The sequence below is a fragment of the Procambarus clarkii genome, chromosome 90 (genome assembly GCF_040958095.1).
Source record: "Procambarus clarkii isolate CNS0578487 chromosome 90, FALCON_Pclarkii_2.0, whole genome shotgun sequence".
NCBI lineage: Eukaryota > Metazoa > Arthropoda > Malacostraca > Decapoda > Cambaridae > Procambarus > Procambarus clarkii.
The window spans coordinates 2,770,482-2,794,713 of NC_091239.1; the positions used below are offsets into that span (position 1 = coordinate 2,770,482).

Here is a 24,232-nt window from a genome sequence, read left to right on the forward strand (position 1 = left end):
GGACTGCTGGGTCATGTGGGATTATATTGGTGTATACTGGCAGCAGGTTTTCTTTCAAACATGTTTCATTGAATATGACCGCATATTCTGTATTTATTATTTTCTGGTTTAGGGCTTCTATCCCTATAACTATTTTCTTAGCATCAGGGCTTAGCTGGAATAGGAGTTCTCCAAAACTCATTTTCGTAATGTTAAGGTGAAGAAAAGAAGTGAATTACTATAGAATGTATTACACTTATTTATACAATTTGCACAACGTTTCGAACCTCCATGGTTCATTCTCAAGTGAAGAGATTTTACAGAGCTGGTTGATTTTATACCCGCACTGGGTCAGGTGCGGGTATAAAATCAACCAGCCTTCGTGAGAACAAGGAGATAGTCGTCAGGAGAGGTGACAAGTCGCCAATAAACGTCATTCTTAAAAAAGACGAATATCTGGCGAAAATGAACCTCATTCTCTCTGACCAAACTAAATTCCAAAGGGTAACGAAGCACACTACAGCCGAATTAAAAGCATAGGTCAACAAATTGATTGAAACTGTGAACGCCAAGAAATCCGGACTCCACCTGCCAAAGATTATTGGGAATATAAGCCTGGATACGCGTATGGAAATGTCAAGACACATAAGCCTGGAAACACACTTCGGCCAATCATCAGACAGATACCCACACCCACATACAGACTGGCGAAGCGACTCAACGGCTTGCTGACTCTTTATGTCCCTTGCACCTTCAGCCTGAAGTCTCCAAAGGAATTTGTTGACTTACTGCGGGGAACACAGGCCACAGGGATAAGAGCCTCGTTGGACGTAGAATCACTGTTTACCAACGTACCTGTGGATGAAACAATCGGGATGATAGCCGACAGAGTGTATCGTGATCCGGCCTGTACTCCTCTTGACATACCAGAAAACATTCTAAGGAAACTACTCCAAGCTTGTACTAAAGAGGCACCCTTCTTGAGCCCGGATGGGCACGTGTGCAAGCAAGTAGGAGGGGTCGCCATGGGTTCTCCTCTAGGTGTCCTGTTTGCGAACTTCTACATGGGTACCATCGAACAAAAGGTCTTAGTCAACATGAACTTGAAACCGGCCATATACTGCAGGTATGTTGACAACATTTTTACACAGGTACCTGATGTCAGACATCTGCAGGAGCTGAAGGCGGCATTTGAGCGGAATTCTGGGTTGCGTTTCACTTACGAGATGGAGAAGGATGGGAAGCTGCCCTTTCTAGATGTAACAGTCATGGAAAGGAGCAGGGGTTTCCACACTGCAGTCTACACTAAGGAAACAAACATAGGAATGTGTCTCAATGCCAACATTGACTGCCCAGACAGGTACAAGAGGAGTGTCGTTAACGCTTATGTCAACCGTGCTTCCAGCCACAGTGCAGGATGGAAGCAAGTCGATGAAGAACTCTGTAGGGTAGGGCAGGTCCTAGTCAACAACGGCTTCTCCAATGGTTTCGTTAAAGACATACATCCTAAGAAGGAAGGTGAAACGCCATGCAACCTCTGAAGAGACAACTAACACACACCTGTACCCCCTATTAGACTATTTTACAGGAACTTCTTTTCCACAGCTCATAAAACGGAGGAAAGGGTCCAGAAAGATATTGTTAATAGAAACGTTATCCCTAAAGACGAAAATCAGAAGATACAATTGACGATCTACTATAAAACCAAGAAAACGGCCAACCTACTCATGAGAAACTCTCCAGATACAAAGCAGAACGCTTTGAAAGAGACCAATGTCGTCTATGCCTTCAAATGCCCACCCCTGTATGGGTGCCCGCCTGCGTATATCCCACCCCTGTACGGGTGCCCATCTGCATATATCCCACCCCTAAACGGGTGCCCGCCCCCATATATCCCACCCTTGTATTGGTGCCCGCCTGCATATATCCCACCCCTGTACGGGTGCCCGCCCCTATATATCCCACCCTTGTATGGGTGCCTGCCTTCATATATCCCATCCCTGTACGGGTTCCCGCCCTCATATATCCCACCCCTGTACGGGTGCCCGCCTGCATATATCCCACCCCTGTACGTGTGCCCACCTGCATATATCCTATCCCTGTACGGGTGCCCGCCCTCATATATCCCACCCCTGTACGGGTGCCCGCCTGCATATATCCCACCCTTGTACTGGTTCCCGCCTGCATATATCCCACTCCTGTACGGGTGCCCGCCTGCATATATCCCACCCCTGTACGGGTGCCCGCCCTCATATATCCCACCTCCGTACGGGAGCCCGCCCTCATATATCCCACCCCTGTACGGGTGCCCGCCTGCATATATCCCACCTCTGTAAGGGTGCCCGCCCACATATATCCCACCCCTGTACGGGTGCCCGCCTGCATGTATCCCACCCTTGTACGTGTGCCCGCCTGCATATATCCTACCCCTGTACGGGTACCCGTCCTCATACATCCCACCCCTGTACAGTTGCCCGCCTGCATATATCCCACCCTGTACGGGTGCCCACCTGCATATATCCCACCCCTGTACTGGTGCCCGCCCTCATATATCCCACCCCTGTACTGGGGCCCGCCTGCGTATATCCCACCCCTGTACGGGCGCCCGCCTGCATATATCCCACCCCTGTACGGGTGCCCGCCTGCGTATATCCCCCCCTTTACGGGTGCCCGCCTGCATATATCCCAACCCTGTACGGGTGCCCGCCTGCATATATCCTACCCCTGTACGGGTACCCATCCTCATACATCCCACCCCTTTACAGTTGCCCGTCTGCATATATCCCACCCCTGTACGGGTGCCCACCTGCGTATATCCCCCCCCCCCTGTACGGGTGACCGCCTGCATATAACCCACCCCTGTACTGGTGCCCGCCTGCGTATATCCCACCCCTGTACGGGTGCCCGCTTGCATATATCCCACCTCTGTACGGGTGCCCGCCTGCGTATATCCCACCCTTGTACGGGTGCCCGCCTGCATATATCCCACCCCTGTACGGGTGCCCGCCTGCGTATTTCCCCCCCTGTACAGATGCCCGCCTGCATATATCCCACCCCTGTACGGGTGCCCACCTGCATATATCCCACTCCTGTACTGGTGCCCGCCCTCATATATCCCACCCCTGTACTGGTGCCCGCCCTCATATATCCCACCCCTGTACGGGTGCCTACCTGCATATATCCCACCCCTGTATGGGTGCCCACCTGCGTATATCCCACCCCTGTTCGGGTGCACGCCTGCATCTATCCCACCCCTGTACGGGTGCCCACGTGCATATATCCTACCCCTCTATTGGGGCCCGCTTGCATATATCCCTCCCCTTTATGGGTGGCCGCTTGCATATATCCCACCCCTGTACGGGTGCTTGCCTGCGTATATCCCCCCCTGTACGGGTTCCCGCCTGAATATATCCCACCCCTGTACGGGTGCCCACCTGCATATATCCCACCCCTGTATGGGTGCCCGCCTGCGTATATCCCACCCCTGTGCGGGTGCCCGCCTGCATATATCCCACCAGTGTACGGGCGCCCACCTGCATATATCCCACCCCAGTATGGGTACCCGCTAGCATATATCCCTCCCCTGTATGGGTGCCCGCTTGCAAATATCCCACCCCTGTACAGGTGCCCGCTTGCAAATATCCCACCCCTGTATGGGTGCCCGCCTGCATAAATCCCACCCCTGTATGGATGCCTGCCTGCATATATCCCACCCCTGTATGCAGTTATAATAGTGTGTTTATGAAATGGCTAATCCTGTGTGTACTCACTTAGTTGTACTCACCTCCATGTGCTCGAGGGGGTTGAGCTCTGGCTCTTTGGTCACGTCTCTCAACTGTCAATCAAGAGTTAGGTGGAGGTGAATATGACCGGTCTGCTCCCTCAACGACTGTGCGTCAAGGGTGGACCTGCGACGCTCTCACTTGCCGTGTCTTCGACCATGCCAGACACCCTGCCACACACCACCTTATCTCACACAATGCCTAACAGTGCCACAAACTGTGCCTAACAATCCCTGATATTAACGGGTAAGAAGCCACAAAATGCATGATATACAACAGTGTTAGGCGCGTATCTTGCCCCGCACGGTGTTGGCCCCTCCCCGAACAATCCCTTATCCGTCTGGTTGCCTAACAGTGCCAGCAATTATTAACACAAATACAAGTGCAAATAAAGTCATTGAAAATCAAATTATACCTGTGAAATATTATAAATATATAAACAATATCTGCATATATCCCACCCCTGTACGGGTGCCCGCCTGCATATATCCCACCCCTGTACGGGTACCCGCCTGCATATATCCCACCCCTGTACGGGTGCCCGCCCATATATCACTCCCTTGTATGGGTACCCGCCTGCATATGTCCCACCCCTGTACAGGTGCCCGCCCCTATATATCCCACACTTGTATGGGTGCCCGGCTGCATATATCCCACCCCTGTACAGGTGCCCGCCTGCATATATCCCACCCCTGTACGGGTTCCCGCCCGTATATATCCCTCCCTTGTATGGGTACCCGCCTGCATATGTCCCACCTCTGTACAGGTGCCCGCCCCTATATATCCCACACTTGTATGGGTGCCCGCCTGCATATATCCCACCACTGTACGGGTGCCCACCTGCATATATCCCACCCTTGTACGGATGCCCGCCTGCATATATCCCACCCCATTGCAGGTACCCGCCTGCATATATCCCATCCCTATACTGTTGCCCGCCCTCATATATCCCACCTCTGTACGGGTGCCCGCCCTCATATATCCCACCTCTGTACGGGTGCCCGCTCGCATATATCCCACCCCTGTACGGGTGCCCGCTCGCATATATCCCACCCCTGTACGGGTGCCCGCCGGCATATATCCCACCCCTGTACGGGTGCCCGCCTTAATATATCCCACCCATGTACGGGTGCCCACATGCATATATCCTACCCCTGTATGGGTGCTCACTTGCATATATCCCACCCCTGTATGGGTGCCCACCTGCAAATATCCCACCCCTGTACGGGTGCCCGCCTGCATATATCCCACCCCTGTACGGGTACCCGCCTGCATATATCCCACCACTGTACGGGTGCCCACCTGCATATATCCCACCCTTGTACGGATGCCCGCCTGCATATATCCCACCCCATTGCAGGTGCCCGCCTGCATATATCCCATCCCTATACTGGTGCCCACCCTCATATATCCCACCTCTGTACGGGTGCCCGCCCTCATATATCCCACCTCTGTACGGGTGCCCGCTCGCATATATCCCACCCCTGTACGGGTGCCCGCTCGCATATATCCCACCCCTGTACGGGTGCCCGCCGGCATATATCCCACCCCTGTACGGGTGCCCGCCTTAATATATCCCACCCCTGTACGGGTGCCCACCTGCATATATCCTACCCCTGTATGGGTGCTCACTTGCATATATCCCACCCCTGTATGGGTGCCCACCTGCAAATATCCCACCCCTGTACGGGTGCCCGCCTGCATATATCCCACCCCTGTACGGGTACCCGCCTGCATATATCCCACCCCTGTACGGGTGCCCGCCCATATATCACTCCCTTGTATGGGTACCCGCCTGCATATGTCCCACCCCTGTACAGGTGCCCGCCCCTATATATCCCACACTTGTATGGTTGCCCGCCTGCATATATCCCAACACTGTACGGGTGCCCACCTGCATATATCCCACCCTTGTACGGATGCCCGCCTGCATATATCCCACCCCATTGCAGGTGCCCGCCTGCATATATCCCATCCCTATACTGTTGCCCGCCCTCATATATCCCACCTCTGTACGGGTGCCCGCCCTCATATATCCCACCTCTGTACGGGTGCCCGCTCGCATATATCCCACCCCTGTACGGGTGCCCGCTCGCATATATCCCACCCCTGTATGGGTGCCCGCCGGCATATACCCCACCCCTGTACGGGTGCCCGCCTTAATATATCCCACCCCTGTACGGGTGCCCACCTGCATATATCCTACCCCTGTATGGGTGCTCACTTGCATATATCCCACCCCTGTATGGGTGCCCGCCTGCAAATATCCCACCCCTGTACGGGTACCCGTCCTCATATATCCCATATATGAGGGCGGGCACCCGTACAGGGGTGGGATATATGCAGGCGGGAACCAGTACAAGGGTGGGATTTATGCAGGCGGGCACCCGTACAGGGGTGGGATATATGCAGGTGGGCACCCATACAGGGGTGGGATATATGCAGGCGGGCACCCATACAGGGGTGGGATATATGCAAGCGGGCACCCATACAGGGGAGGGATATATGCAGGTGGGCACCCATACAGGGGTTGGATATATGCAGGCGGGCACCCGCACAGGGGTGGGATTTACGCAAGCGGGCACCCGTACTGGGGTGGCATATATCCAGGTGGGCACCCGTACATAGATGGGATATATGAGGGCGAGCACCAGTACAGGGGTGGGATATATGCAGGTGGGACCCGTACAGGTGTGGGATATATGCAGGCGGAAACCCATGCAGGGGGGGATATACACAGGCGGGCACCCGTACAGGGGTGGGATATATGCAGGCGGGCACCCATACAGGGGTGGGATATATGCAAGCAGGCACCCATACAGGGGTGGGATATAAGCAGGTGGGCACCCGTACAGGGGTGGGATATATGTAAGCAGGCACCCATACAGGGGAGGGATATATGCAGGTGGGCCCCCATACAGGGTGGGATGAACGCAGGCGGGCACCCGTACAGAAGTGGATATACGCAGGAGGGCACCCATACAGGGGTGGGATATATGAGCGCGGGCACCCGTACAGAAGTGGGATATATGCAAGCGAGCACCCATACAGGGGAGGGATAAATGCAGGTGGGAACCCATACAGGGGTGGGATATATGCAAGCGGGCACCCATACAGGGGAGGGATATATGCAGGTGGGCACCCATAAAGGGGTTGGATATATGCAGGCGGGCACCCGCACAGGGGTGGGATATTCGCAAGCAGGTACCCGTACTGGAGTGGGATATATCCAGGTGGGCACCCGTACAGGGGTGGGATATATTAGGGCGGGCACCCGTACAGGGGTGGGATATATGAGAGCGGGCACCAGTACAGGGGTGGGATATACGCAGGCGGGCACCCGTACAGGGGTGGGATATATGCAGGCGGGCACCCATACAGGGGTGGGATATATGCAGGCGGGCACCCACACAGGGGTGGGATATATGCAAGCGGGCACCCATACAGGGGTGGGATATATGCATGCAGGCACCCATACAGGGGTGGGATATAAGCAGGTGGGCACCCGCACAGGGGTGGGATATACGCAGGCGGGCACCCATACAGGGGTGGGATATATGCAGGTGGGCACCCGTAAAGGGGTGGGGTATATGAGGGCGGGCACCAATACAGGGGTGGGATATATGAGGGCGGGCACCATTACAAGGGTGGGATATATGCAGGTGGGCACCCGTACAGGGGTGGGATATATGCAGGCGGGCACCCGTACAGTGGGGGAAATACGCAGACAGGCACCCATACAGGGGTGGGATATATGCAGGTGGGCACCCGTACAGGGGTGGGATATATGAGGGCGGGCACCAATACAGGGGTGGGATATATGAGGGCGGGCCCCAGTAAAGGGGTGGGATATATGCAGGTGGGCACCCATACAGGGTGGAATGTACGCAGGCGGGCACCCGGACAGGAGGGGATATACGCAGGCGGGCACCCGTACAAGGGTGGGATATATTCAGGCGGGCACCCGTACAGGAGGGGATATACGCAGGAGGGCACCCGTACGGGGGTGGGATATATGCAGGCGGGCACCCGTACAGGGGTGGGATATATGAGCGCGAGCACCCGTACAGAAGTGGGATATATGAGGGCGGGCACCCGTACAGGGGTGGGATATATGCAGATGGGAACCAGTACAAGGGTGGGATTTATGCAGGCGGGCACCCGTACAGGGGTGGGATATATGAGGGCGGGCACCCGTACAGGGATAGGATATATGCAGGTGGGCCAACCTGTCCTCTTAAAAAGAACGTCAACATTTGCCGTTTGACTCTACGGCTGTTTTTGGACGTTATTTTGTTTAAAACTACGTCTATTATGGCTTCCATGGACTATCTCTTGTTATACAATGAAATACCACACTCTTATTATTCTATAACTCACTGACTATGCTCTGATATTTGTTCTTCAAGTAAAAATATATATATTTTTGCCTTAATTAGGCCATTATCCAGAAAATTCCAGCCTATCGATCTTTATATTTAGGAAAACATCTAATAAATTTGGAAATGAATTTTTCGTTCGCCGACAGTTGCCTGTTACTATTTAACCCTCTATGCTTTAATGTCGCTGGTCATTGTGACTTTCCCAGGATTTATATAGGTTTTGTAGTAGCATTTAGTCACACTACAGTAATTTAACTAATGGGAAACCTCTATAGTTGTCGTATATTAATAATAATCATTTATCAAATAATAAATTAGCAAACATATGCAACATTTTATGTTACGACTTTTCGGGTAGGCCGTTCTGTTTGTTTACATCCCCAATGGTTCAAAATACACAATACTTTTAATATATAAGTGACTAAGTATGCTGTAATATATGGTCCTCAATGAAAATTATCGTTTTTTTTTTTTGTTAATTTGTCCATAATGAATAAGATTCCTTACTGTTGATCTTTATATTAAGAAAAACATCTAAACAAATTGGTATTGTGTTTTCGTTCAGATAAAGTTTCCAGATACTATTTCCTAGTTATCAATTAATGTAGGTGGTTATTTTAATTCGCGGCTACCAGGGGCTTTCTCCCATTATACAATATAAATGTACTCACTAACTATTCTCTGGTATCTGTTCTTCAAGTAAAATTACCTATTTTTTTGTTTAATTAGTCCATAATTCTCTGCCCGAAACGCTTTGCGTAATAGTGGCTTTAGGCATTGTATGTACTAGCTCTATCTATAAAGCCAACAAACTTTGTAAAATCTCTTTATGTATGTACCTTACCTAAATAAAAATTATTATATTATTATTATTATTATAAAATTCCTTCAGGTCGATCTTTATATTTAGAAAAACATCTAATCAATTTGGAATTTAATTTTTCGTTCACCTACAGTTACCAGCTACTATTTCATTGTTATATTTTATGTCGCTGGTCATTACAATTTTCCAAGAATTTAAACAGCTAAACAGCAAGTAGCATCTTGTTAGAGTACAGGAATTTACCTATGGAGAACCTCGATAGCTGCCGAAAATTATTAATGATTATATATGTAATTTAAAATAATGAATTATATACCATTTCTTATGTTACGTCTTTGGCGGGTAGGCGGTTCTGCGGGTTTACAACCGAATTGTTTAAAAATCACACTATTTTAAATGTATGAGTCACTAGTATGCTCTGATATATGTTCTGCAATGAAAATAAAGATTGTTTTGTTGTTAATTACTCCATAAATGTGTAATGTGTTAATTCAGTCTAAAATCTTTTTGCAACGTTTATATGCGATATACGTAGCTGGAAACTACCTAATATTTAAAAATAATAGTTACAACATTCTATTAATATATAATGTTGAAATAAATATCACACAAAGTCTGTATATCTGTTTTTAGATGTCTTATAAATTTTCTTTTAAATAGTATTAATGAATTTTATGAATCTTGAGTAAAAATTATGTTAATTATTATTAATCTAATTGTTATTATTTTAAGTAAAAGAATTGCAAGTATTCGCATAACCACGGGGTCTCTGTTTGTGTATGAATGCACGGATTTGTTTTTGTTATGAGACGGACGCCTTAGAAAGCATGGTGTAGGCCACCTGTGGCTCGCATTCGATCCCACGATCGTCGTCGCCCCTAAATCAACACAACAGGTATTTACGATTATAATAAGTAATATTTCTTTTATAATATTGCAGCTGGTGGTGTAGTGGTAGGACACTCGCCTGGCGTTCCGCGAGCGCTATGTCATGGGTTCGTATCCTGGCCGGGGAGGATTTATTGGGCGCAATTCCTTAACTGTAGCCTCTGTTTAACGCAACAGTAAAATGTGTACTTGGATGAAAAAACGATACTTCGCGGCGGGGATCGTATTCCAGGGACCTGTCCGAAACGCTACTCGTACTAGTGGCTGTACAAGAATGTAACAACTCTTGTATATATCTCAGGTTAGGGGCTAGGCATTTACACTCTTAGGTCAGCAAACTAGCTAGAAGGTTAGACCATTAGACTCCACTGGTCAATCGGGACCCTGCATGACTCAGCTTATCCTAACCTAGCCCAGCTTAAACCATCTTAGCATAGTTCATTCTAGCTGTGCATAGTGCTTGCACAGCCTTGCTTATCCTAGTTTACCATAGCCAAGCCTATCCCAGTATACCCTTACCTAGTCTTGCCTAGCCTAACCCTGCCTTGCTTTTAAACATGACCAGTCCTTCCTACCCTAGCCAAGCCCTGACCAGCTTAGCCAAGCCAATCCCTGCCTAGATTTAGCATAGCCTTGCCTTTTTATTAATATATAGAGGGTACCACCTCTGGTTGAGTTTGTAGGAACCCTCCACTTATAGGGTTGAGGGTTCCATATATATATATATATACATATATATATATATATATATATATATATATATATATATATATATATATATATATATATATATTATTAAATATGACCGAAAAAGTAAGATTAATAATTCTAACACGAATTTTCTCAATCTTTCGTACATTACGCTTCACTGTTGGAGGTAAATCAAAAATCACTTCTCCAAAATTCATTTTTATTTCTAGTCTGACGCGACACGGGCGCGTTTCGTAAAACTTATTACATTTTCAAAGACTTCACAAATACACAACTGATTAGAACTTACGTCTCTCTGATATTATATCTACATTTGAGTGAGGTGGGAAGGATGATGTGGCATTAACACAAGACAGAACAGGGGATATTAATAGGGTATTAAAAGTATCAACACAAGACAGAACAGAAAACAATGGGTATTGAATAGAAGTGTTTGTAGAAAGCCTATTGGTCCATATTTCTTGATGCTTCTATATTGGAGCGGAGTCTTGAGGTGGGTAGAATATAGTTGTGCAATAATTGGCTGTTGATTGCTGGTGTTGACTTCTTGATGTGTAGTGCCTCGCAAACGTCAAGCCGCCTGCTATCGCTGTATCTATCGATGATTTCTGTGTTGTTTACTAGGATTTCTCTGGCGATGGTTTGGTTATGGGAAGAGATTATATGTTCCTTAATGGAGCCCTGTTGCTTATGCATCGTTAAACGCCTAGAAAGAGATGTTGTTGTCTTGCCTATATACTGGGTTTTTTGGAGCTTACAGTCCCCAAGTGGGCATTTGAAGGCATAGACGACGTTAGTCTCTTTTAAAGCGTTCTGTTTTGTGTCTGGAGAGTTTCTCATGAGTAGGCTGGCCGTTTTTCTGGTTTTATAGTAAATCGTCAGTTGTATCCTCTGATTTTTGTCTGTAGGGATAACGTTTCTATTAACAATATCTTTCAGGACCCTTTCCTCCGTTTTATGAGCTGTGGAAAAGAAGTTCCTGTAAAATAGTCTAATAGGGGGTATAGGTGTTGTGTTAGTTGTCTCTTCAGAGGTTGCATGGCTTTTCACTTTCCTTCTTATGATGTCTTCGATGAAACCATTGGAGAAGCCGTTATTGACTAGAACCTGCCTTACCCTACAGAGTTCTTCGTCGACTTGCTTCCATTCTGAGCTGTGGCTGAGAGCACGGTCGACGTATGCGTTAACAACACTCCTCTTGTACCTGTCGGGGCAGTCGCTGTTGGCATTTAGGCACATTCCTATGTTTGTTTCCTTAGTGTAGACTGCAGTGTGGAAACCTCCGCCCTTTTCCATGACTGTTACATCTAGAAAAGGCAGCTTCCCATCCTTTTCCGTCTCGTAAGTGAAACGCAGCACGGAACTCTGCTCAAATGCCTCCTTCAGCTCCTGCAGATGTCTGACATCAGGTACCTGTGTAAAAATGTCGTCAACATACCTGCAGTATATGGCCGGTTTCAAGTTCATGTCGACTAAGACTTTTTGCTCGATGGTACCCATGTAGAAGTTTGCAAACAGGACACCTAGGGGAGAACCCATGGCGACCCCATCTACTTGCTTATACATGTGCCCATCCGGGCTCAAGAAGGGTGCCTCTTTAGTACAAGCTTGGAGTAGTTTCCTCAGAATACTTTCTGGCATGTCAAGAGGAGTACAGGCTGGATCACGATACACTCTGTCGGCTATCATTCCGATTGTCTCGTCCACAGGTACGTTGGTAAACAGCGATTCTACGTCCAACGAGGCTTTTATCCCTGTGGCCCGTGTGCCCCGCAGTAAGTCCACAAATTCCTTTGGAGACTTCAGGCTGAAGGCGCAAGGAACATACGGAGTCAGCAGGCCGTTGAGTCGCTTCGCCAGTCTGTACGTGGGTGTGGGTATCTGGCTAATGATTGGCCGAAGTGGGTTTCCAGGCTTGTGCGTCTTGACATTTCCATACGCATATCCAGGTTTATATTCCCCAATGATCTTTGGCAGGTGGAGTCCGGATTCCTTGGCGTTCACAGTTTCGATCAGTTTGCTGACCTTTGCTTTTAATTCGGCTGTAGTGTCCTTCGTTACCCTTTGGAACTTAGTTTGGTCAGAGAGTATGATGTTCATTTTCGCCAGATATTCGTCTTTTTTAAGAATGACATATATTGGCGACTTGTCACCTCTCCTGACAACTATCTCCTTGTTCTCACGAAGGCTTTTAGCTGCCGCTTTAAGCTCGGGGGACAGTATGGTGCTTCTGTAGTTGCCTCGATTCTTTCCTCCTTCTGCAATAAGTTCTGCTTGTAAGGTATCTTTGGTAGTGACCTTCTTTTGTGTCTCGAGGTCGAATATGTCGTCCAACAGAATTTCCAACTCTACTTTCCGGGCCATTTCACTCGGTCTGGACATAACATGACAGTTTATGCCCAGATTTAGGAGAGTGACTTGGTCCTCAGTGAGGTTAATTCCTGCAAGGTTCAGGAAGCCATCTCTTGGTCGTGGAATTGCCATAGGTCCTCCATATAATGTTGTTAGTTTCTTGATAATCCTTGTTTCAGTGCTGAGGTGATGTTGGTCTGTGAGGATGTCGAGGTGTTGTTCAATGCGGGTACGGATACTATGGTCGATGTTGCTATTTCTCCACTCGTTTGTAGCATGAAGTAGTTGCGTTTTGTTGTCTCTGATTTCATTCTCTGCCTTGTATATCTGATCACGAATCAGATCCTGGCGATATTTTATCGTGAAGGCTTGATTCCTTGCTGCTGGGTCGTGCACTTTAATATTAGTATATTTTGGTAGCAGTCTTTCCTGTAGACATATATTATTAAATATGACCGAAAAAGTAAGATTAATAATTCTAACACGAATTTTCTCAATCTAAGAAACTAACAACATTATATGGAGGACCTATGGCAATTCCACGACCAAGAGATGGCTTCCTGAACCTTGCAGGAATTAACCTCACTGAGGACCAAGTCACTCTCCTAAATCTGGGCATAAACTGTCATGTTATGTCCAGACCGAGTGAAATGGCCCGGAAAGTAGAGTTGGAAATTCTGTTGGACGACATATTCGACCTCGAGACACAAAAGAAGGTCACTACCAAAGATACCTTACAAGCAGAACTTATTGCAGAAGGAGGAAAGAATCGAGGCAACTACAGAAGCACCATACTGTCCCCCGAGCTTAAAGCGGCAGCTAAAAGCCTTCGTGAGAACAAGGAGATAGTTGTCAGGAGAGGTGACAAGTCGCCAATATATGTCATTCTTAAAAAAGACGAATATCTGGCGAAAATGAACATCATACTCTCTGACCAAACTAAGTTCCAAAGGGTAACGAAGGACACTACAGCCGAATTAAAAGCAAAGGTCAACAAACTGATCGAAACTGTGAACGCCAAGAAATCCGGACTCCACCTGCCAAAGATCATTGGGGAATATAAACCTGGATATGCGTATGGAAATGTCAAGACGCACAAGCCTGGAAACCCACTTCGGCCAATCATTAGCCAGATACCCACACCCACGTACAGACTGGCGAAGCGACTCAACGGCCTGCTGACTCCGTATGTTCCTTGCGCCTTCAGCTTGAAGTCTCCAAAGGAATTTGTGGACTTACTGCGGGGCACACGGGCCACAGGGATAAGAGCCTCGTTGGACGTAGAATCGCTGTTTACCAACGTACCTGTGGACGAGACAATCGGAATGATAGCCGACAGAGTGTATCGTGATCCAGCCTGTACTCCTCTTGACATGCCAGAAAGTATTCTGAGGAAACTACTCCAAGCTTGTACTAAAGAGGCACCCTTCTTGAGCCCGGATGGGCACATGTATAAGCAAGTAGATGGGGTCGCCATGGGTTCTCCCCTAGGTGTCCTGTTTGCAAACTTCTACATGGGTACCATCGAGCAAAAAGTCTTAGTCGACATGAACTTGAAACCGGCCATATACTGCAGGTATGTTGACGACATTTTTACACAGGTACCTGATGTCAGACATCTGCAGGAGCTGAAGGAGGCATTTGAGCAGAGTTCCGTGCTGCGTTTCACTTACGAGACGGAAAAGGATGGGAAGCTGCCTTTTCTAGATGTAACAGTCATGGAAAAGGGCGGAGGTTTCCACACTGCAGTCTACACTAAGGAAACAAACATAGGAATGTGCCTAAATGCCAACAGCGACTGCCCCGACAGGTACAAGAGGAGTGTTGTTAACGCATACGTCGACCGTGCTCTCAGCCACAGCTCAGAATGGAAGCAAGTCGACGAAGAACTCTGTAGGGTAAGGCAGGTTCTAGTCAATAACGGCTTCTCCAATGGTTTCATCGAAGACATCATAAGAAGGAAAGTGAAAAGCCATGCAACCTCTGAAGAGACAACTAACACAACACCTATACCCCCTATTAGACTATTTTACAGGAACTTCTTTTCCACAGCTCATAAAACGGAGGAAAGGGTCCTGAAAGATATTGTTAATAGAAACGTTATCCCTACAGACAAAAATCAGAGGATACAACTGACGATTTACTATAAAACCAGAAAAACGGCCAGCCTACTCATGAGAAACTCTCCAGACACAAAACAGAACGCTTTAAAAGAGACTAACGTCGTCTATGCCTTCAAATGCCCACTTGGGGACTGTAAGCTCCAAAAAACCCAGTATATAGGCAAGACAACAACATCTCTTTCTAGGCGTTTAACGATGCATAAGCAACAGGGCTCCATTAAGGAACATATAATCTCTTCCCATAACCAAACCATCGCCAGAGAAATCCTAGTAAACAACACAGAAATCATCGATAGATACAGCGATAGCAGGCGGCTTGACGTTTGCGAGGCACTACACATCAAGAAGTCAACACCAGCAATCAACAGCCAATTATTGCACAACTATATTCTACCCACCTCAAGACTCCGCTCCAATATAGAAGCATCAAGAAATATGGACCAATAGGCTTTCTACAAACACTTCTATTCAATACCCATTGTTTTCTGTTCTGTCTTGTGTTGATACTTTTAATACCCTATTAATATCCCCTGTTCTGTCTTGTGTTAATGCCACATCATCCTTCCCACCTCACTCAAATGTAGATATAATATCAGAGAGACGTAAGTTCTAATCAGTTGTGTATTTGTGAAGTCTTTGAAAATGTAATAAGTTTTACGAAACGCGCCCGTGTCGCGTCAGACTAGAAATAAAAATGAATTTTGGAGAAGTGATTTTTGATTTACCTCCAACAGTGAAGCGTAATGTACGAAAGATTGAGAAAATTCGTGTTAGAATTATTAATCTTACTTTTTCGGTCATATTTAATAATATATGTCTACAGGAAAGACTGCTATTAAAATATACTAATATATATATATATATATATATATATATATATATATATATATATATATATATATATATATATATATATATATATATATATATAATATAAATAATGTGTGTGTAAACATGCCACTTGTGTGTAAATCACAAAAATTAACACTTGATGAAAAATGTGACAGTTTTTTTTTTTTTTTTTTTTTTTTTTTTTTTTTTTTTTTTTTTTTTTTTTTTATTATTATTTTCTACCACAGACGTGGCCACACATTTACAATGCTAACCAGCATATATACATTTTCTTCTGTCCTCCATGGACAGGGTTAGAGAAGTGTTAAACATACAGTTCAAGGGTTTATTGAATCACAGAAGGTGATTCGGTGCTTTTAAAATGCTAAGCTAACCTACATACGTAAATACAAAGATACACAGATTTACGTATGCCCTACATAAAGTATTAGATGTGTCTTTTACATAGTGTCATTAATGTACATTCACAAAGGTGAAATGTAATTCTGATCAGCTTCCATATTTGCTTTATACCCATACATATACATACACACATACACATACACATACATATATACACACATACATGCATTCACATACATTTGTCTCATTTACCCTGACAGGGTGAGGTAGCTGATAAAGAAACTAGTGTGCAATTAAGCACTTAATCACTGAAGGTGATGAAGGTGCTTTTACAAGCTCAGGTTATATAGTTACATCACATACATACATTGTATGATTGATACATTACATGGTCAATTTTGGATACAAGTCCAATATATCATCAAGTGTTCCAGTACTCATATAGACTTTAGTATAGTACTTTATATAGTACTTTATATAGTACTTTATATAGTACTTTAGTATAGTACTTTAGTATAGTACTCATATAGACTGACTTTCGCCCTCCTGGGCTAAGGTATGCTGAACTCTGTAGTTACTATATGAGTACTGGAATGTGACAGTGTCAGACCACGGAGGAAGAATTGAAACAGGAATTTCCTTAAGTGCTTTCATATATTAATACATCTTCAGAAGGAATAATTTTTTGTAAAATTAAATTAAAAAAAAATCATTCCTCCATGGTCTGACACTCATATATATATATATATATATATATATATATATATATATATATATATATATATATATAATGTGTCTGTGTCTGTGTGTGTGTACTCACCTAGTTGTGCTTGCGGTGGTTGAGCTCTGGCTCTTTGTCCCGTATGTATGTATTCATAAATATATATATATATATATATATATATATATATATATATATATATATATATATATATATATATATATATATATTATATATCCTGCCTGAAATGCTGTGTGTGCTAGTGGCTTTACAAGATAGTTCTTATAAAGATAGCATTTTGTGGTTATTCTCTATATCTGGTTCACCTAACAGTAAATAAGTACCTGGGAGTTAGACAGCTGCTATGGGCTGCTTCCTAGGGATGTGTGTGTGTGTTTGTATTCATGTTGAATTTTACAAAGTAGGAAGAGATGTTTGTAAAAAAAAAAAATCAAATATTTTTGAAAGTATAAGTAGATTTGATATTTTTCTTTAATTGTTTATTTCTGCTGTCTCGCCTCCTTTATAAAATGGCATCATTCTTGCTTTTTTAAGGATATCAGGAAAAGTAAGGCACTCCAGAGATTTGTTAACTCCTTCCTAGTGTTGCCTAGCCCAGCCCAGCCCAGCCTAGACAAGGCAGGCTGGGCATCCTAGCCTCACGCAGCTTAGCCCCATCCTACATGTAGCATCCCAGTCCATTCTAAGTGATCATTACCTTACTGGCTGTGTTTTCTCTTCAGCCCTGAATGTAATGTGGTGGAACATAAGCAGATACATATCAGGTCTTAGAGAATCTGTACTTCATACATTTCTTAATAATGTCTCACAAATATTTAAATAATTAAACAAAAATTGTATAATAACTTCATATTATTCTTGCAATTTATTTTTGCATTTTTTTTATACAAAATTTACATTTTAAAAGATTACCTCTATTTTTAGATTGATGACTTGAAGACTACAGTGCCATCCACAGCAAATCATGGTCTTAAAATATCTCCTAGCAATGACGAGACCAATTTTCACAGAGATCAAATTTTTGCTAAGCAGTAGTCACAGGTAAATATATATTATATATATAATATTATATATATAAAATTAACTACTTCATTGCTCAAAGCACCTTTAGACGTTCTGAGAGTTGTGCTATTTTATTAATTAATTAATTAGGCTATATTTTAATGTTTTATAATGTTTTCATTACTTTTTTTGTTTTGAAATATAAATTGTTGAGTTTTGAAACATTTTGACATTAACTATACCTGAATATTTATAAACAAAAAAATACCAGAACTATGTCTTTGACAATTGCACTAAGAAGTCTTTGCCAAAATCAGGTGCTCAGTGCAGTAGTTAAAAACTTAAAAGTTGTACCACCTCTGGTGCAAGATTAGGGACCCATAGCCTCAGAGAAGAAAATAGAGAGTACTCAGAGAAGGCCTTGAATAATAGGCAGGCTGTTTGTGTGTGTTTCGACGGTAAGCTTGCTGACACCAAATGTAGTTACCTAAGTGTAGTTACAGGATTAGAGCTACGCTCGTGGTGTCCCGTCTACCCAGCACTCTTTGTCACATAATGCTTTGAAACTACTGACGGTCTTGGCCGCCACCACCTTCTCACTTAACTTGTTCCAACCGTGTACCACTCTGTATGCGAAAGGAAATTTTTGTATATTTCTTTGGCATCTTTGTTTAGTTAGTTTAAATCTATGACCTTTTGTTCTTGAAGTTCCAGGTCTCGGGAAATCTTCCCTATCGATTTTATCAATTCCTGTTACTATTTTGTACATAGTGATTTTATCACCTCTTTTTGTTGTCTTCTAGTTTTGGCATATTTAATGCCTCTGACCTCTCCACATAGCTCTTGCCCTTTAGTTCTGGGAGCCACTTAGTAGCATGTCTTTGCACCTTTTCCAGTTTGTTGATGTGCTTCTTGAGATATGGGCACCACACAACCGCTGCATATTCTAGCCTTGGCCGAACAAAACTCGTGAACAATTTCTTTAGTATTTCGCCATCCATGTATTTAAACGAAATTCTGAAGTTAGAAAGCGTGACATAGGCTCCTCACACAACGTTCTTTATGTGGGCCTCAAGTGATAGTTTTCTATCTAGAATCAACCCTAGACCTCTTTCTTTTATCAGAATTATATAAAGATTTCTCACATAATTTGTAGGTTGTGTGGGATCTATGTTCTATTCCACATTCCATAACATGGCATTTATTCACATTAAATTTCATTTGCCAAGTGGTGCTCCATATACTTATTTTGTCCAGGTCTTCTTGAAGGGCATGACAATCATCTAAATTTCTTATCCATCCCATTATCTTAGCATCATCAGCAAACATGTTTATATAATTCTGTATTCCAACTGGTAGATCATTTATGTAGACAATGAACATTTCTGGTGCATGTACTGTGGTACTCCACTTGTGACACTTCTCCAGTCCGATTGCCTCTGATTACTACCCTCATTTTTCTATCAGTCAGAAAATTTTTCATCCATGTTAGAAGCTTACCTGTCACCCATCCAAAATTTTCTAGTTTCGAGAACAACCTCTTATGTGGAACTCTGTCGAAAGCCTTTTTTATGTCTAGATAGATGCAGTCAACCCAACTACTTTTTTCCTTTAAAATCTCTGTGGCCCAATCATAGAAACTGAGTAAATTCGATACACAGGATCTTCCAGATCGAAAACAATACTGTCTGAGTGATATTATATAATTTCTCTCCAGGTGCTCTACCCATTTAGTTTTTATTATTTTTTTTTTTCAATCTTTTCACTGTTACACTTGTCAATGATTCAGGTCTATAACTGAGAGAGGTGGGGTCTTCCCTGTTGCCACTTTTGTAGATTGGAACTATGTTAGTCTTTTTCCACATGTTTGCTATGACTCCTGTACACAGGGATGCCTGAAAGATCAGGTGAAGTGGAAGGCTGAGCTCAGATGCACATTCTCTCAGAACCCATGGTGAAACTCCATCTGGACCAACTGCTTTGTTCTTACTTAGCTACTTTAGCATATTTTCCACTTCATCTCTAGACACCTCTATACGCTCTATGATGTTCTCAGAAATTCTTATTGTGTCTGGTTCTCTTAAGATTTCATTTTGTATAAACACACTTTGGAACTTTTGGTTTAATGTTTCACACATTGCATTATCATTTTCTGTGAATCTGTTTCCTATTTTCAACCTCTGGATATTATCCTTTACCTGCAATTTGTTGTTTATGAATTTGTAGAATAGGCCCAGTTCTGTTTTACATTTATCCATTATCCCTTTTTAAAAATTTATTTCTGCCTCTTCCCTTACTTTTCTCGCATCTTTGTATCGCTGGTATGATTGGGGGTTTGGCTTCTTTCTATATTGATGGGGTTCTGCTCTTCTACTCCCCATGCCCGGCCCGAGGCCAGGCTCGACTTGTGAGAGTTTGGTCCACCAGGCTGTTGCTTGGAGCGGCCCGCAGGGCCACATACCCACCACATCCCGGCTGATCCGGAACTTCTCTTAGAAAACAGTCCAGTTTTCTCCTGAAGATGTCCACGGTTGTTCCGGAAATATTTCTTATAGTCGCTGGGAGGACGTTGAACAACCGCGGACCTCTGATGTTTATACAGTGCTCTCTGATTGTGCCTGTGGCACCTCTGCTCTTCACTGGTTCAATCTTGCATTTTTTCCATATCGTTCACTCCAGTACGTTGTTATTTTACTGTGTAGATTTGGGACCTGGCCCTCCAGTATCTTCCATGTGTATATTATTTGGTATCTCTCGTCTCCTTTCTAGAGAGTACATTTGGAGAGCTTTGAGACGATCCCAATAATTTAGGTGCTTTATCTCGTCTATGCGTGCCGTATATGTTCTCTGTATTCCCTCTATTTCAGCGATCTCTCCTGCTCTGAAGGGGGAAGTGAATACTGAGCAGTACTCGAGACGGGACAACATAAGTGACTTGAAGAGTACAACCATTGTGATGGGATCCCTGGATTTGAAAGTTCTCATAATCCATCCGATCATTTTTCTGGCCGACGCAAAATTTGCTTGGTTATGCTCCCTAAACATTAGATCGTCGGACATCATTATTCCCAAATCCTTGACATGCTGTTTTTCTACTATGGGAAGATTCGATTGTGTTTTGTACCCTGTATTATGTTTCAGATCCTCATTTTTGCCATACCTGAAATTTATCACTGTTAAACATCATGTTATTTTCTGCTGCCCAATCGAAAACTTTGTTGACATCTGCTTGTAGTTTCTCAATGTCTTTCATTCCATTTTTGTGACTTTTGGTCTGTGGCCCTCTCTCAATTTCTGTTGAACCTATCCTGTTTTCTGGCCCTGCATCTCTGTTTTGGTATGAATGTTTGTGTGCCTTCATTGTATATTTTGCAAAATTTGGCATACATTTAATTTACTTCCCTGTCTAGCAACAAGTCTGCCTAATTACTTATTAAAAAAATTTTGAAGTTCCCCATAGTGACCTCTCTCTCTCTTGAAATCAAGTTTATCAACTGTTTCAATGTCCCCATTTTCTGTGTGTGTGTGTGTTTGGAGGCTAAGCTTGCTGATACCATGTGTGTGTGTTTGTTTGGAGGCTAAGCTTGCTGATACCATGTGTGTGTGTGTGTGTGTTTGGAGGCTAAGCTTGCTGATACCATGTGTGTGTGTGTTTGGAGGCTAAGCTTGCTGATACCGTGTGTGTGTGTGTGTGTGTTTGGAGGCTAAGCTTGCTGATACCATTTGTGTGTGTGTGTGTGTGTTTAGAGGCTAAGCTTGCTGATACCATGTGTGTATTTGGAGGCTAAGCTTGCTGATACCATGTGTGTGTGTGTTTGGAGGCTAAGCTTGCTGATACCATGTGTGTGTGTGTTTGGAGGCTAAGCTTGCTGATACCATGTGTGTGTGTGTTTGGAGGCTAAGCTTGCTGATACCATGTGTGTGTGTGTGTGTGTGTGTGTTTGGAGGCTAAGCTTGCTGATACCGTTTGTGTGTGTGTGTGTTTAGAGGCTAAACTTGCTGATACCATGTGTGTATTTGGAGGCTAAGCTTGCTGATACCGTTTGTGTGTGTGTGTGTTTGGAGGCTAAGCTTGCTGATACCATGTGTGTGTGTGTGTGTTTGGAGGCTAAGTTTGCTGATACCATGTGTGTGTGTGTGTTTGGAGGCTAAGCTTGCTGATACCATGTGTGTGTGTGTGTTTGGAGGCTAAGCTTGCTGATACCATGTGTGTGTGTGTTTGGAGGCTAAGCTTGCTGATACCATGTGTGTGTGTGTGTGTGTGTTTGGAGGCTAAGCTTGCTGATACCGTTTGTGTGTGTGTGTGTTTAGAGGCTAAGCTTGCTGATACCATGTGTGTATTTGGAGGCTAAGCTTGCTTATACCATGCGTGTGTGTGTGTTTGGAGGCTAAGCTTGCTGTTACAATGTGTGTGTGTGTGTTTGGAGGCTAAGCTTGCTGATACCATGTGTGTGTGTGTGTTTGGAGGCTAAGCTTGCTGATATCATGTGTGTGTGTGTGTTTGGAGGCTAAGCTTGCTGATACCATGTGTGTGTGTGTGTGTTTGGAGGCTAAGTTTGCTGACACCATGTGTGTGTGTGTGTGTGTGTATGGAGGCTAAGCTTGCTGATACTATGTGTGTGTGTGTGTTTGGAGGCTAAGTTTGCTGACACCGTATGTGTACTCACCTATTTTTACTCACCTGTTTAAGTAATAATAGGGGTGTGTACCACCTCTGGTGCAATTGTTGGGACCCACAGCCTTGAAGAAAATAAAGAGTATTCAGAGAAGACCTTGTGGATTCTCACTGAACACTAATCTTTTCTTCTCCTACCACCCCTCTTATTTTGTTTTATGCTGTATTCTATTATATATCATATAAATACATAGCCAAATGGCAATATTTATTATGTCTATACAAAAAGAAGACATCCACTTTATTTTTTTTCTCTCCTTTGTTTCTATGTGGATTTTGTTGTGACTAATGATTCTCCTCCTTTCCCATCAACAGGTCTTCCTCACTGGGCTTGCTCGGCTTTTGTGTTACTGTGAGGGTGCCATCATCGTTTACCCTTCAAGCCTGACTCATGCTGGCATTGCATTTGTAGACTTCCCTTCACAGTAAACAGTCCTTCTCCATATGGTGATTGTCCAGGGCAAGCAGGGTGTGACTGCCATCTTGGAGAAGCAGGGTCTTTTAAAATGAAGAATCTTCCGTCTTCTCTACTTACGCCAGCATGTGCCAGCCTTGCATTCTTGTTACTTCATGGCCCTTGGGCCTTTTTTATTTATTTAACATAATAAATTTTTTTATTAATACCCGTGTTTCACAAGAGATCCTTAACATTTTAAGCACCAATTTTATTGACTAATGTACGTCTTGTAACCTTTAAGACATAGACAAGACATAGATAAATGAGTGAATAATACTGAGTGACTAGGTTAGGGCGAGGAACATAGTACAGTGTCTAACTTTGGAAGAATGCCTACTGTTTTAGAAACCTTATTGTTATGATCATAATCGTATGGGTTAAAAAGCATTTGTTGTCACTCCTACACTGTGGCTTGTTGAGCTTGAAACCTTTGCTCCTTGTTTGTGTTACATCTGACCTTTTGAAGAAATTGTATGAATCAATATCCTCCAAATAGTTCAGTATTTTAAAGGTTTCGCTCTATTACTCTCTCATTTGCATATATCTAAGCAATATATTAGATATAGATTTAGATTAGATTTTTTATTCAGGTAAAGGTACGTACATTGCAGATGAGTTATAAAGGGAAAGACAATGACTAGAGTTCACTAGCTCTATTGGAAGAGAAACGTCTGCAAGACAAGTGTGGGCAAAAATTCAGGTAGCAGCGGCTCACAACGACCCCCAACGGCTTCATTTTGTATCTTCTCCAACTTGCCCATCCTACCTTTACCAAAACAAGAAATGACAGGTGCAGCATAATCAATAAGAAATCTTATAGTACTCAAGTACATCATTCGTAGCACTTGGACTCCCACTCCTTTCCACAGCATGCCAAGGCCTTCAGAGGTTGTAATCTCTTCCGACATTGACTCAACAGTTTGTTCATCTCAGTTTCCAAACTCTCATGGGTATATCCAACATATATGCCTAAATATTTATATATATTAACTCTCTATATTTTTACCTTTTATTTCCAATATAATGGGCCTCCGACTTTTACATTCAAACTTTAGTTTTGTCTTCATTAACCACTAGTCCCATGTGGTGACACTGGTTTCCGAAATTGTCCAACACTGTTTG

General features: G+C 44.1%; 1 long non-coding RNA gene across 1 annotated transcript; it reads left to right on the forward strand.

The window, feature by feature from the left end:
• The first annotated feature begins 9,758 nt into the window (after window positions 1–9,758).
• Window positions 9,759–23,193, forward strand: LOC138359360 (uncharacterized). Its single transcript, XR_011225927.1, has 3 exons — window positions 9,759–9,861; window positions 17,901–18,017; window positions 22,969–23,193. It is a non-coding gene; the product is annotated as an uncharacterized lncRNA (long non-coding RNA).
• Window positions 23,194–24,232: the final 1,039 nt, after the last annotated feature.